At 39.7% G+C, this 15,567-nt stretch overlaps 1 protein-coding gene across 1 annotated transcript in view; it reads right to left on the bottom strand.

The window, feature by feature from the left end:
• The window catches only part of HYDIN (HYDIN axonemal central pair apparatus protein), a 348,507-nt gene extending 335,541 nt beyond the window's left edge, over positions 1-12,966 (bottom strand). The window contains exon 1 of the mRNA XM_043899028.1: positions 12,884-12,966. The gene's annotated coding sequence lies outside the window, so the exon portion shown is untranslated. The remainder of the gene's footprint in view (positions 1-12,883) is intronic.
• Positions 12,967-15,567: the final 2,601 nt, after the last annotated feature.

Raw genomic sequence — 15,567 nt, 5'->3', positions numbered from 1 at the left:
ATTCGTTAACCAAATTCTCTGACAAAAATAATGTCTGGGAATCAGATTTCCCTTCACAGAGTCTCTTTAATAAAAGCCAGCCATTCACATAAGAGCAAATCTGGATTTACTCAGTGACCCTTCCATGGTTCCAACATGAGTGAAGAAAGGGACCAATGCTTTCATCAATCTCCACTGGCCATTAAGGATGTGGCAAACCCCAGAAGAAAGTGAACAGCAAGCTTGCCTGACCCTGCTCAACAGAGTGCTTTCAACACTGATCACTGTCTCAATACACCCTCACAAGCAGCTGCTTGTTAAGTGCTGCACGTCTACCTTTTATTAAAATGTCAAATGGAATTCTTTTAATTCATATTGGATTGCTGTCATAACAAAATTCAGCAATGAAAACCAATGACAGAGATTGGTTACAAACTAAAACACTATACTTGAGCTGTCTAGTGTATTACAGGGCCATTTTTCTTCTTTCAGTTATCACACTGTTAAATATTGACTAGAAAATTCTGAGTGTGGTGCTTTCAAAGGGCTTGGCCAGATCGATTCCCATTAAAAGTATGAAAAATTTCTGTATCTAGCTTATTTCTCTAATAAGATCAACTATAAACTTTCTTCTAAAACTAAACAGGACCTCCATATCCAGTAACGGCAGGTAACGGGTGAACCAACAAGTCATGTGAATACAACTAAAAATTCCTTCTCCAGGGGATCTTCCTGATCCAAGAATCAAACCCTGGTCTCCTGAATTGCAGACAATTGTTCACCAACTGAGGTATGAGGGAATCCTTAAAAAAAAATTTTAATCTCCTTAAAAGTATTAAAGAGTTTTCAATATAGTCAACAATTTCCAGACCAAAATCTAAAGGAAATCAAACACCAAAGAAGTGAGCAAAGCAATAGAACTCATAGCCACTTTTGCCCTGGGGCATTTGCTAATCCAGATAAATTTGGGCTTTGGTTTTGGTGACCTTGCTGGGCAATGACAGAGGAAACAATGATCAGATTCCACTCAAGATGGGAAGTATTATGAGAGATCTTCTTCACCTTAGCTTGGGGCCCACAGTGAAAACTGACAACTCCATCACCATCCCCAGAAAGCCACAATAAAATCTATCATGGTGCTAACAGAGAAAGAGAATAAAAAGAAAAACAAGGGGGGGTGGAATATTCGAAAAGGTGGGGTCACTTCTGACTCAAATTTGCAGCCCAGGTCCTATTACTTAAGTTGTTCAGAGAACTTCAAGTCATGAGTTAGGTTCAGGGTCATCCCAAACTAACAAATCCTGAGGTGCCTGGCAGAAGCAAATACAAATCTCCTATGGAGGAAAGCACCATCCTACCAGACCCTAAAAAATTAAAATCTCTACAAATAATATTTCAAGGACAATGAAGAACAAAAACGAGCACTCACACAAGAAAACAAGACACCATGAGCAAAATTAACAGAAACTACAGACAGTAGAAGATAGCAGCAGAATATAGAAATAACAGAAGCAGAAGATATTAAGAAGAGGTGGCAAGAATACACAGAATCTATACAAAAAGATTTTCACGATCCAGATAATCATGATGGTGTGATCACTTACCTAGAGCCAAACATCCTGGAATGGGAAGTCAAATGGGCCTTAGGAAGCATCACTATGAACAAAGCTAGTGGAGGTGATGGAATTCCAGTTGAGCAATTTCAAATCCTAAAAGATGATGCTGTGAAAGTGCTGCACTCAATATGCCAGCAAATTTGGAAAACTCAGCAGTGGCCACAGGACTGGAAAAGGTCAGTTTTCATTCCAACCCCAAAGAAAGGCAATGCCAAAGAATGCTCAAACTACCACACAATTGCACTCATCTCACATGCTAGTAAAGTAATGCTCAAAATTCTCCAAGCCAGGCTTCAACAATACATGAACCGTGAACTTCCAGATGTTCAAGCTGGATTTAGAAAAGGCAGAGGAACCAGAGATCAAATTGCCAACATCCACTGGATCACTGAAAAAGCAAGAGAGTTCCAGAAAAACATCTACTTCTGCTTTACTGACTATGCAAAAGCCTTTGACTGTGTGGATCATGACAAACCATGGAAAATTCTTCAAGAGATGGGAATACCAGACCACCTGACCTGCCTCTTGAGAAATCTGTATGCAGGTCAGGAAGCAACAATTATAACTGGATATGGAACAACAGACTGGTTCCAAATTAGGAAAGGAATACGTCAAGGCTGTATATTGTCACCCTGCTTGTTTAACTTACATGCAGAGTACATCATGAGAAACGCTAGGCTGGATAAAGCAGGCAGCTGGAATCAAGATTGCTGGGAAAAATATCAATAACCTCAGATATGCAGATGACACCACCCTTAGGGCAGAAAGTGAAGAACTAAAAAGCCTCTTGATGAAAGTGAAAAAGGAGAGTGAAAAAGCTGGCTTAAAACTCAACATTCAGAAAACTAAGATCATGGCATCCAGTCCCATTGCTTCATGGCAAATAGATGGGGAAACAGTGGAAACAGTGGCTGACTTTATTTTGGGGGGCTCCAAAATCACTGCAGATGGTGACTGCAGCCATGAAATTAAAAGACACTTGCTCCTTGGAAGAAAAGTTCTGACCAACCTAGACAGCTTATTAAAAAGCAGAGACACTATTTTGTCTACAATGGTCCATCTAGTCAAAGCTATGATTTCTCCAGTAATCTTGTATGGATGTAAGAGTTGGACTATAAAGAAGCTGAGTGCTAAAGAATTGATGCTTTTGAACTGTGGTGTTGGAGAAGATGCTTGAGAGTCCCTTGGACTGCAAGGAGATCCAACCAGTCCATCCTAAAGGAAATCGGTCCTGAATATTCAATGGAAGGACTGATGCTGAAACTGAAACTCAAATACTTTGGCCACCTGATGTGAAGAACTGACTCATTTGAAAAGACACTGATGCTGGGAAAGATTGAAGATGGGAGGAGAAGGGGATGACAGAGGATGAGATGATTGGATGGCATCACCGACTCAATGATATGAGTTTGAGTAAACTCTGGGAGCTGGTGATGGACAGGGAGGCCTGGCATGCTGCAGTCCATCGGGTCACAAAGCGTCAGGCACGACTGAGCAACTGACCTGAACTTAGACAGTAGACCATCGAAGACTTCATAGAGAGGACTTAATAGATACAGACTATGAAATAACTATATTACTGGGCCTGAAGTAGTAACAGAAGCCTGAAGATCTCTTTAGGACACAGGAATCTATAACCAAAAAATGATACAACAATTCTGTGAAAACAAATGCACTCTTCAAAAATGTTAATATTCTAAAAAGCAAAAACCAATACCGTCCCCCCGCCCCCCTCCAATATGTCAGGAGAACTATTCTACACTAAGGAGACTAAAAACCTTAAAAACTCAATGAGGCACATGACCCTTGGCTGAATCCTGAATTTAATTTAAAAATAAAAAGGAAAAATTATTGAAAATTGGGGGAAATAGGAATACAGTATTAACACTGTATCAATTTTAAGCTTATGGACTGTGATAACAGTATTGTGATTATGTGAAAGAATGTTGTTCTTCTTAGAAAGTATCTGTTAATGTATTTAAAGGAGCAATGTGATGATATCTCCGGTCTGTAAGTTTTAAACTAGCACTCAAGTAGTTTTTAAAAAAAGAGACAGAGAAAGGAAACAAAAGCAAATGTGGCAGAATGTTAACAACTAATGACTCTAAGTAAAGTGCATTTAGGTACTATTATTTCAAGTTTTCTTTAGACTTGGAAATTTTTAAGAACAAAACATTGTAGGGGGAAGTCGTATAGAAGATTTCATAAGATCCAAACAGAACATCTAACAATAAGAGGTATAGTAGCTAAATTTAAAAATTTCTTAGGTATACAAGTGAAGTTAAGAGACATGAAGGAGAAAGATCTGATATCACTGGAGCCTTGAGAGCAAAGAGATGAGTCAGAGGCAATATTTAAAAAAATGATAGCTGAGGATTCTACCGAAATGTTGAAAAAGACCAACATGTAGATTCAAGAAGTCCAATAAATCCCAAGCTAGATAGATGGGAGGAAATCCATACCTAGACTCATCTTAGAGATGGTAAAGAAAACTAAAAATAGATAAATCATTTAAAAGGCCAAGAAAAAAAAAAGACAAATTATGTTCAAAGAGGCCATGGTTCGATTGAGAGCTAATTTCCCAATATAAAGGAAGACAGAAAGTGGTAGAATGATGCAATCAAATTCACTGGAAGAGAAAATTACCATCTTATAATTCTACAGCCAGCAAAAATATCTTTCAAGAGTAAATTAAAGGGACAAACAAATGTGGAAAGATTCCCCACAGCAGATCTACTTCAAACTTAGTTAATTGGTATTGACTGCAACTGATATTTTAGACTCTGCTCTCCAGCATTCTGCTGTTCTCTCAAACAATCCATCCAATAAGTTACAAGAAAAATGAACAACTTGCTGAAAATGATTTTGAAATGGTTAATACACAAGTCATTCCATTTGAAGTCTCAATGAATGATTCAAGTTGTCATTCATACAAGTTCATTAATACTTGTAAATTCATACTAATGTACAACTTTTCCAAAGTGAGAAACCAAAATAACTTGAACTCAGCAGGGATATCATTTGTGCCTGACTCATAATAACATTAGTCTGTCCTATGGCTCTGTATTCATTTTTTACCAAATAGAAACATCATTACCTGTATATAAATTTCTCTTCTAAACAAAACAAAACAAACCCATGAGTGGTGACCTCAAACTGAACTAGTTAAATTTAGGGACTCATTTGTAAAGGTCAGTGTCCTTTGCTGAAAATCTACTTTTTATGCAGATGAGAAGTTTAACCTGCCCTATGAGTGCCAGGCATAATTAGCCAGCTGCACTCTCATAATAAGGTGCAGATGGTTAATTACACCAGCAAATAACTGCTCACTTGTGGGCACAAAAGCCTGTACCTAAAATCATTAAAAGTATACTTGGGCCTATCTATGCTCATGCAAACAAAACACTTATCTCCAAGGTTTCACCTGTGAGCAAATCACCACCGGCTCCAACTCCACCGCTCTGGGGGAGACCCATTAACACTGCTGAGGTCTGGTTCAAGAAAGGGACACTAGCCGCAAAGCCATACATCAGTGAGCAAAATATTTCATGGGGTGCTGAGCCCTTGTTGAAAAATCTCCTGAAGTTAATTTGTTGTAACAGAAACCTAAGATAGAATTTGTTTTCCCTAGAACCCAAAGTAAATTCAATCTTCTTTAGATTAAAAACTCTGAAACTAAAGAATTTTTTTTTTCACGAGCAAAGTCAACATTAGTTGTCTGACAAAGAAAAAAGACAAATTTTCCTGTGCCCTTGAGAAATTTCACCAGCTAGCTGAGCTCTCAGAATTTAGAAAGCTATATCAGAAACAATACATCCATTGGTTGTTAGATTGTTCCAAAGATCCCACTTAAAAACAAATTCTACTAATCCTCATATGATGAGAATAGGACTTGGGAAGAAAGCAGAGAGGGCAAACTACTTTCTAAAACCCAAGTTTGGAAGTTCTCTGCCAGCTTCACTGTTCTCAACTTACAGGGTTTAAGATGTTAGGGCTCATTTTACTTGAATCTGCACAGAACCTTTACTCAGAGGAATCCACAGGATGTGTGATTCTATTCAGTTTAATTGTATGTTGGGGAAGAGGAAAAGCTGCCTGCCATGATTTTAATTGCTAAGAGCACACGATCTTTTTAGGAACCATCTGTTTAATTGTAATTACAAATAGCGATGCAAAAACACAAATGATTAACAAGTACAAAACTTCCCTACCACTAACAGTTTTAACATAACAAGCCATATAGTGAAAGAGTGTGTTGCCTTTTTCCTCTCTGCAATATTTCATGATTTAGCAACTGGCAGTCTACTATTTATTACAGAATCTCATTCTGGTGGTGCTAAAGTTATTAATTAGTATTCTTGGATTATATTTCTCTGTTACTCCTTTTTATTAAACTTTAATTCCCTCTGAGAGTGACAGGGATTATATCAGAAATGAAATACCTAAGGCTCCTGTTTTCTACCTCCTGCTGAAATCTTTGAGGTTCCATATAATACACATCACCTATAATTAATTACCTGGGACATTCCAAAGTATTGCAAGGCTAATTTTTTGGCTTTCATAAACACAAATTTCAGCCTTCCTGGTTTTGAAATATGCTTACCACACTGTTATTATTCTGAAAGCCACAAGTATTGGTGATTGTTTCCAGGCATGAATAAAAATAGCTTAACCTTGAAATTTATTTTAATTAAGGATTTTTCAAAGTCATTGCCGCAAACCTGGTGGATTGTTTATAATAAAAACAGGCATCAACAACATAGTTGTACAGAATACAAAATTAGGGGTGACGTTTTTTAACTTGGGTTTATAAGAATAGTTTAAAAAAATAAAAAGAGATAAATGCTGTGAGATCATGTTAATAGAGCAACCTCATATTTAGGACATTTTAGATAGCCTGTTAAAGCAAGAAGATGCCATTTAAAAATAAAATTCAGAAAAAATAAATAAATAAATAAAATTCAGGAGAGATTTATGAACTGACAGTGAAATTACATGAGATTTCTTTCTTAGTCATGTCACACTAATTTTTCCTCAAAGTGAAATGAGTTGACTTTTTGGTATTCATTTTAAGATGAAGATCACCACTTAAACAATACCATATACTTTCTGACAAGTCTTTCAGTCACACATGAAACACTTTTAAAAAGCCCTCTCTCCATCCCGACCACTGCAACAGATAAATATGACCCTTAAAAAATCGGAGAACTAAAGCACTTTAAATCCTCAAAGAAGTAAAAAGACTGCACAGCTTTTCAAGTTAAATTGCAGTAGAGGCGTTATGCGATATGTTAATTCCTCACTTATGCTCTGTCCAACTCGAATCCTTCTAGTCATGATCCTACAATGATTCTTGCCTTATTTCAAGCCTGGCTTCCCCTTGCAAGACATTTTATATGAAGAGCAGCCAAATGCTAAGCTCCTTTGCAAGTGTTAATGAGGAAATAGATCTTGGGAGAAAATATATGAAAGAAAGAAACTGCTCTCAGAAACAGCTGCTTCTTCGCTTTTAACAACAGCAACTGGGATGGAGCATGTCACTGTGCCCTGCACTCTGAAATGTGCTGTCCTAAACCAGCAATCTTTAACCTTCGAGGTTCAAATCCCACTAGGGATCAGTTAAAAGCTATGAACACTGTTCCCCAAAGATGAAAATAAACATAAAATCTAAAGTAAACATAAACATAAGATAACAACTAGAATCATATGGGAGGATTCCAGCCCACACCAACTCAAAACAAGAAGTCGTCCTGCCCCTGGGGCCCCTAGGTCAGGCATCCAGAAATGCTTCCTCCCTGACAGGCAGGGTTGACGCGGCACTTCTGAGACTATTCAGCACTGAAGCAGCCACAGAAGACTGTTGACTTTCTGTTCCCCAAAAGATTACGGGAGTAAAATCTCTGCAGGGAGAATGAGGCAGGAAAGTGGGCAGGGTACCACCTTTAAAAGAATGACATAGCCTGAGGGTGCAACAGACTGAGCAGGGACAGCAAGGTCCAGGATGGCAGCCCAGGTATCTCCCACGAGACTCTGAGTCTCAGTATGCACTCGCTGAACCACATCAGCGTGCTAAATGACACACCCACAGGCACCATGACCATAAAAGTCAAACAGTGGGCAGTGGACCAATTCCTGGAAGTCCCCATCCTTTCCTCAGAAGAGCTGGAATACTCCTCCCACTCATTAGCCTGTGAAATTACCCACCCCTATAAAAACTGACAACCCCATAACCTGGTGCCTCTAATGCCTCTCTTGCCTTCTGAGAGGGCCCACACTCTATGGAGTGTGTTTCCTCCCTGAAAAAACTTTCACCTCAAAACAAACAACAAACAAACCCATTAACATAAATCCAGAGTCAAGCATCTACTCTATGCAGATCCCAGTTTACCAGTTTAAACATAGCTTCAATACTCACTCATAGGCTATGTGGGTTCTCTCACACTTGATGAGAGTTTTCCTCTTCTAAATAATTTTTGATGTTAACATGTAAAAACATTCTCAAAGCTACTTTAAGCTTGTAAAACTATATCACTAATTAATAATAGATAATAACTTCCCCTCTCCTGTGTGATCACATGAATCACTCTCCCACACAAGCCAGAGGGATTGTTGGGCCTTCCCCTAAATAATTCTAAATTTGCTCATATACAAAATATGAAATAAAATGTAAAACAAAATATATAAAACTTCAAGAAAAAAACATAGAAGAAAATCTGTGTTACTATGGGTTAGGTGAAGAATTTTAGATAACATAATACATAATAGAAAAAATACTAAATTGGACTTCACAATTTAAAACTTTGACTCCAAAAGGCAACTCAGTAAGAAGACAAGTGAATAAGACATGAGTAAAAGATATGAACACAATCTTAACCAAAGAAGAGATAAAATAATCCATAAACTCATGTTGTTCAACATCATTAGGCATCATGGAAATGCAAATGTGAAACCGAATGAGAAAACGCTACACAGCTACAAAAATGATTAAAACGAACTAGACTGTCACTAGATGTCATGGGTGTGGAGCAGATGACACTTTCATACTATGCTGGTAGAAATGAAAAATGGTACAGTTAATTTGGAAAACAGTTTCTTATAAAATTAAACATATACTTACCACAGAACCATGTGGCTGAGCCCTGGTGGCTCAAAGGGTAAAGCATCTGCCTGTGATGCAGGAGATCCAGGTTCGATCCCTGGGTCGGGAAGATCCCCTGGAGAAGGAAATGGCAACCCACTCCAGTATTCTTGCCTGGAGAACCCCATGGACAGAGGAGCCTGGTGGGCTATAGTCCACAGAGTCACAAAGAGTCGGACACGACTGAGCAACTACACAGAACCTAGTAATCACATTCCCGGGTATTTATCCAAAAATTATAATAACATATGTTGATACAAAGACTTTTCTGGGAATGACTACAACCAGCAACAAGAGAACTTTCTGAGTTAACAGGATCATTCTATACATTTACTTGGATACATAACAATTTTTCAAAACCCACAGAACTGTACATCTACATCTAAAAGGAATAAATTTTGGAAAAGGGTCTATTCAGATCCTCTGCCCATTTTTAGTAGGGTCTTTTGCTTTTTTGATGTTGAGTTGTATGAGTTCTTTGTATATTTTAATATTAATCCCTTATCAGATATAGCATTTGAAAATATCTTCTTCCAGTCTGTAAGTGGCCTTTTATTTTGTCAGTTTCCTTCACTGTGCAAAAGCTTTTTAGTTTGAAGTATTCCCATTTGTTTATTTCTGCTTTTGTTTCCCTTGCCTGAGGAGACATGGCCAAAAAATATTTCTAAGATCATTGTCAAAGAGCATATTTCTTATGTTTTCTTCTAGAAGTTTTATGGTTACAGGTCTTACATTTCAGTCTTTAATCCATTTTGAATTTATTTCTGGGCATAGTATGAGAGGGTAGTCCAGTTTGATTCTTATGGATGTAGCTGTTCAGTTTTATGAACACTGTTTACTGAAGGAGCTGTCTTTTCCCCATGATATATTTTTGCCTCCTTTGTCATAGATTAATTGCCCATATAAGTGTGGATTTCTGGGTTCTTTATAGATGATCGACAGGTACACGAAAAGATGCTCAAGATCACTAATCAGAGAAATGCAACTCAAAACCACAATGAGATATCATCACACATCTCTCAGAAGAGATGTCATCCAAAAGACAACAGATAAGTTTTGGTGAGGACGTGGAGGAAAGGAAACCCTTTGTGCACTGTTGGTGGGAATGTAAATTGATGCACAGCCACTATGGAAAACAGTGTGGAGATTCCTCAAAAAACTAAAACTAGAACTACAATGTGGCTTAGCAATTCCACTCCTTGGTATTTATCCAAAGAAAACAAAAACACTAATTAGCAAAGACACATGCACCCCAATGTTCACTACAGCATTATTACAATAGCCAATATATGGAAGCAACCCAAATGTCCATCAATAGAAAAATGGATAAAGAAAATGTGGTATATGTACACAGTGGAATATTACTCAGCCATAAAAAAGAATAAAATCTTGCCATTTGTCACAACATGGATGGATCTAGAGGGTATTGTGCTAAGTGAAATAAGTCAGAAAGAGAATAAGTAATCACTTACATGTGAAATCTAAAAAATAAAACAAATGAATAAACATAACAAAACAGAGACAGTCATAGACACAGAGAACAAACTGTATGGTTTTTTCTGGTGGTTGCCAGAGGGGAGGAGGTGAAGGGAGGAGAGCAATCGGTGATGGAGATTAAGAGGTACAAATTTCCAGTTGCAAAATAAATGAGTCATGGGTATTAAACATACAGTGTGGGTAATATATTCAATAATTATATATCCTTGAGTGGTGACAGATAATTAGATTTAGAGTAGTGATCATTTTTAAAAGCATAGAAATATTCAATCATGATGTTGTGTAACAGGAACTAACAGTGTTGGAGGTCAACTATACTTAAAAAACAAGCAAATTCAGAGAAAAAGAGATCAGCTTACCAGTAGTAAGGGGTTGAGGAAGGGGGAACCAGATGAAGGCGGTCAAAAGGTACAAACTTCCAGTTATAAGATAAACAAGTACCAGGGATGTAATGTACATGATATATACAATTAACTCTGCAGTATGTTATACATGAACGTTGTTAAGAAAATAAACCCTAAGAGTTCTCATCACAAGTAAAATTGTTTATATTTCTTTAATTTTGTATCTGTATGAGATGATGGATGATGACTAAACTTCTTGTGACAATCATTTCATCCTGAATATATGTGAACTCATTATGCTGTACAGCTTAAACCTACACAGTACTGTATGTCAATTATATCTCAATAAAACTGGAAGAAAACATAGAGGTGAATTCTACAGTATGTAAATTATGCATAATAAATCTGACTTTTTAAAACAGCTAAGAACTTACTGGGATAAAATATTAATTTAAATTATATCTCAATATAGTATCAATATTTCAAAGTATCAATACCAAGGGTATGTAAAATACTCTGATAAATCAATATAAAAAGGACAGTCACATTTAAATTGGGCAAAGATAAACATTGGCAACCCACAGAAGATCAATTATCAGTAGTAAATAATCATAAACTGCTTTATCTCACTAATAAGCCAGCAAATGTAAATTACAACAAAGTGGTAAACATTATTTTCCCATAAGAAAGACAAAGTTTTAAAAGACTGATAATATCAAGTGTTGATGCCTATGCAGGGCAAGCACAATCTCTACAACAAGACTTCAAAACAGTTATATCAATGGGGACGATGGAAATTCAATTTATTCATATTCAGCTAAATGAAAAGACAAAAAAATAACCTTTATAATAGCCGAGTGATTGTCTTTGCTGCTTAGTCAGTGGGTTGTAGAATGACATGAGATGGTAGTTAGTCCTGAGAATACTTGTGTCCATTTCATCAATCAACGCTCAACAGTCAGTCCAGTGCAGACTGAGGAGAGCCCAGAAGGATGCATGAAGGATTCTAGGGCTTTAGCAGTCCACCAAGCAGTGTGATGTCCAGGTAGCCACATGAATGGCAACAGCCTCCTCAATGTTCTCAAGGATGAAACTGAAGAATGAAATGAGGGCTACAGCAAAATTTAGAAGAACAAAGACATAATGGAACAGGGACTTCCGTGGTGGTCCAGCAGTTAAGAATCCGCCTGCCAGTGCGTGGGACACCGGCTCGATCTCTGGTCCGGGAAGATCCCACATGCCCTAGAGCAGCTAAGCCCACAATTACTGAAGCCTGTGCGTCTAGAGCAGTGCTCTGCAACAGAAGAAGCCACCACAATGAGAAGCCCACGTACCTCAACTACAGAGTAGCTGTTGCTCACCGCAACCAGAGAAAGCCCAAGAGCAGCAACGAAGGCTTTGCCTTCAACTTTGACCTTAGCATCCCCAACCTAATACAGTAGTAAAGCATGACTCCACTAAACAAGCTCATCAAGAGCACAAATCCTGTCCTTACATTTTTTTTTCCTGCAAAACATCTAGATTATTACTAAACATTAAGTAGGTTCTCAATTACTTTCAGAAATAAAGTAAAGGAGAGTGGGGAAGAATCATCCAGATAAAATACATACTGGTTGAAGTATTCTGAAGAGAAAAGGCCAAGACCCTATAGAGGCAGGGCGCAAGAAATCTAAGGTAAAACAGGTGAGGACACGTAGAGAACGGGACACCAGGTGGTTAAGAGTCATACAGACAGCTCTAAACATGGGGCACTCTATGAACCCAGACTGCTGAACTGTAAAGGGCGGTTAATCATTAGTCATCTCACAGGCGCAGCTATGCAATGAGACCACACAGGTAAATCACATCAGGGTATACCGGGAGTGCATTTGATCCTCAGAGTCATCCTAAGAAGGGAGGAGGGGGTACGGCACCCCATTTTCCCGTTAAGGAAACACAGAAAATGACTTGCCCAAGGCCGAGCTAATTAGAAGTTAGAAGCAAGCTGAACTTCTAACTCTGTCCTTCAGGCTGATGTCTGCTCCTCATCCACACAGGTAGTCTGGGGAACCAACAGAAACAGGAGGCTCCACTATTGAGGGGAGAGGGGGTGAGGAGAAAGAGAGTGAGGAGGCTGGGGAGAGATGGGATCTGGAAAGCTTAGGGAACCCCTGGGACAAAGAGCTGGAACACGAGGGGACGCCCCAGCCAGTCCACATACCCCTCATATTGCGACCCCACGACCACTGCGAGGGCCTTCGACCCCGGTGACCTCCACCCCCTGTCAATTCCGCGCCCCGTACCCCACCAAGACCCCGCGTCCAACTCACAGACGCTGCAGCAAGGGCTTCCCCCACCCGGCTCCAAGCAGCGGGCTCTCCTGCGCCGCCTGGTAGCGAAGCTGTTACCATCCGTTGCCACAGCAACCACGCATCGCCGCACAGCTTAGCAAGCTGCTCGATGATTGGAGAAAGCAAGCGTCCATAGTAACTGCCCGGCCGCGATACTTGTGAAAAAGATTTTGGTTTTTGGAAATTCTTCAGACACCTTCTCGCCCCAAAGGCACCTTCTCTCACCAGACACTTGTCCTAGTTCTCTAAAAGTGCATCATGCATTATCTTATTTAACGCCTATCTGCCAGTGTTGCAGTGAGGTTCTTCATCTCTCCATAAACTTTTAAGGGTCCTTTTTACCTCTTCAGGAGGTCTGTGAACCCTTAAGTTATCTGCAAAAATTTATGTCCCTGTACCAAGTAGGATGGGCCATAATTGTCCAGTCTTAAAGGAGCCAGAAACAGAACCCAGGCTGCCAGATGCCCAGGAAAGTCCAAGAGAATAACTGCTCTATGCATTTACCCCCATCTTTCTTCTCAGAGAATGCAGACAAAAATATAATGCAGTTCTCCCCAGACTCCACTTAGACTGTGGCCTCATTCAAATCCTGCCTTGAGATGCCTCCCAGTGACTCTAACTCTTGACCTTTATTCATTCATTCAATAAATTATCTATTGATCACTAATTATTGGTTGTACATTTACCACAGAGACACTTTTCTAGCCATTGGAAGATAGTAATCATTGAGACAGAGTCCCTAATTTCTTAGAGTTCTCCTTATGGTGTGGGACACAACAGATGAAGAGACAAGATCACTTTACAATGCAGTAATAAAATATGGTGATACTAAGGAGATGTCTAAGGCAATGAGCCCTTTAGACCTGATGGTCAGGGAAGTTCCCATTGAGGAGATGTATTTGAGCTGAGACATGAGAAGGCAACACTTCCCTGATAGTTAAGCTGGTAAAGAATCTGCCTGCAATGCAGGAGACCCCGGATCAATTTCTGGGTTTGGGAGATCCCCTGGAGGAGGGCATGGCAACCCACCCCAGTATTCTTGCCTGGAGAATCGCCATGGACAGAGAAGCCTGGCAGGAGGCTGGAGGCTGCAGTCCATGGGGTCACAAAGAGTCAGACATGACTGAGCGACTAAGCACACATGAGAAGACAATACCTACATAAGAGCAGACAGTAACACGTGAAGTGTATAAAAGGGGCAGGAGTAGGTGATTAAGGAAGATTTGTTCAAAGAGATCTGAGCTGTGAGCCCCATTTCCTAACCTCTAGTCATTTCTTTCCACCGAGAGAAATGCAGGGTACAGACGCCCAGTAGTGAGGGTGAGTTTTCTGACTCTTGAAAGTGCCCCGCAAAAGGAAGTATCAACCTAATCACAGCAGGATCAGACAAGTGACAATTTCCTTGATGCCTTCTCTATTCCCTCCTCCTGATCTAATCTCAGAGGAGCCAGAAAAAAGTGACTCAACTGGAGGCACAGGTTCAGTGGCTGGCAATGACCCAAGTAGAAACCAACAGGAAAAAAAGCAGAAAGTGACCACACTTTCATCCCCACCTGCAGGTTTCCTGTTTGCATCAGGACCAAACTGAAAAAGGAAGAAGCCATAATTTTAAGTTAAAAGTTTTGATTATCACTTTGGACAAACACATTGAGGCTGTGTTTTGACACCCAAGACTGTCCATAAAAGTCTTGGCATCTGACTGAGTTCACCCAAAAGCAGGAAAACAATTTGTCCCACAGACCATTTTAAAGGGAGACTAGAAGAAAAAAGTTAAGCTGCTTTATGACTGTGACCCACAAGTCATGCTTGCTTGACTTTAGGGTTACATAAGATATATGAGACAAGCTTAATATAGGCAGCAACATGGGTTATACCTGAAGTGTACAGAACAGTAGAAGATGCAAAAAGATAAGGATTAAAGTGTATACTATTATGGGGAGGAAAACATTTATCCAGTCACACAGAACCTTGGCATCAGACCTGAGACTAGAGTATAAGCCCCCATCCCCAGAGGCCTTGCCAGGGCTGCTGAGAGCTGTGGCCAGTGACCATGGCCGCTCCTCCACAGGGCCCACTGCAGCTGCTGCATGACGATGGAAGCCTGGCATGTCCTTGGTGTCAGAGAGATGGAGGGGCAGGCAAACACAAGGGAAAACAAACCCAAACAAGAAACATATGCAGAAATGGATATCCAACTAAAGGCTAATTATGGTGTTAAAAAGTAGATCAGATTTAGGAATCATTTTTGTTAACCTGCACTTCCCTTTAACCAAAAAGGCTCACAGGAAGTATGAAGAGTTCTCCATTTGTCTTAAGCTGCCTGTCCCCTCAAGGAGTCTTACGTCTTGATCAAGTGAGAGAGATGAGGCTAGGGCCTTGTTCTTTCTAAGTTGTGAGCAAATAATTGGGTCAGTGAGCAGACAAGATTGTGAAGACAGAGCCTTTTCAGACTTCAGAGTGAAATAGGACAGTAACCCTGAGGACCTCAAGACACCAAGCCCACCCCAGCAGTCCTGGCCCACGGGACCCACACAGAGGAGGACCCTGGGTGAGAACCTGCAGAAATCACAGGCTTACCATTATAAAGGCCCTTAGAGCAAAATGTGTATAAGACTCAGAACACAGTAGTTGCTCCATACATGAGCAGTGATTTTTCTTACTAT

The sequence above is a fragment of the Cervus elaphus genome, chromosome 4 (assembly GCF_910594005.1).
Source record: "Cervus elaphus chromosome 4, mCerEla1.1, whole genome shotgun sequence".
In the NCBI taxonomy this organism is placed as follows: Eukaryota; Metazoa; Chordata; class Mammalia; order Artiodactyla; family Cervidae; genus Cervus; species Cervus elaphus.
The sequence above is the reverse complement of the archived record's forward strand: the minus strand, read 5'-3'. Positions and strand labels throughout refer to the sequence as shown.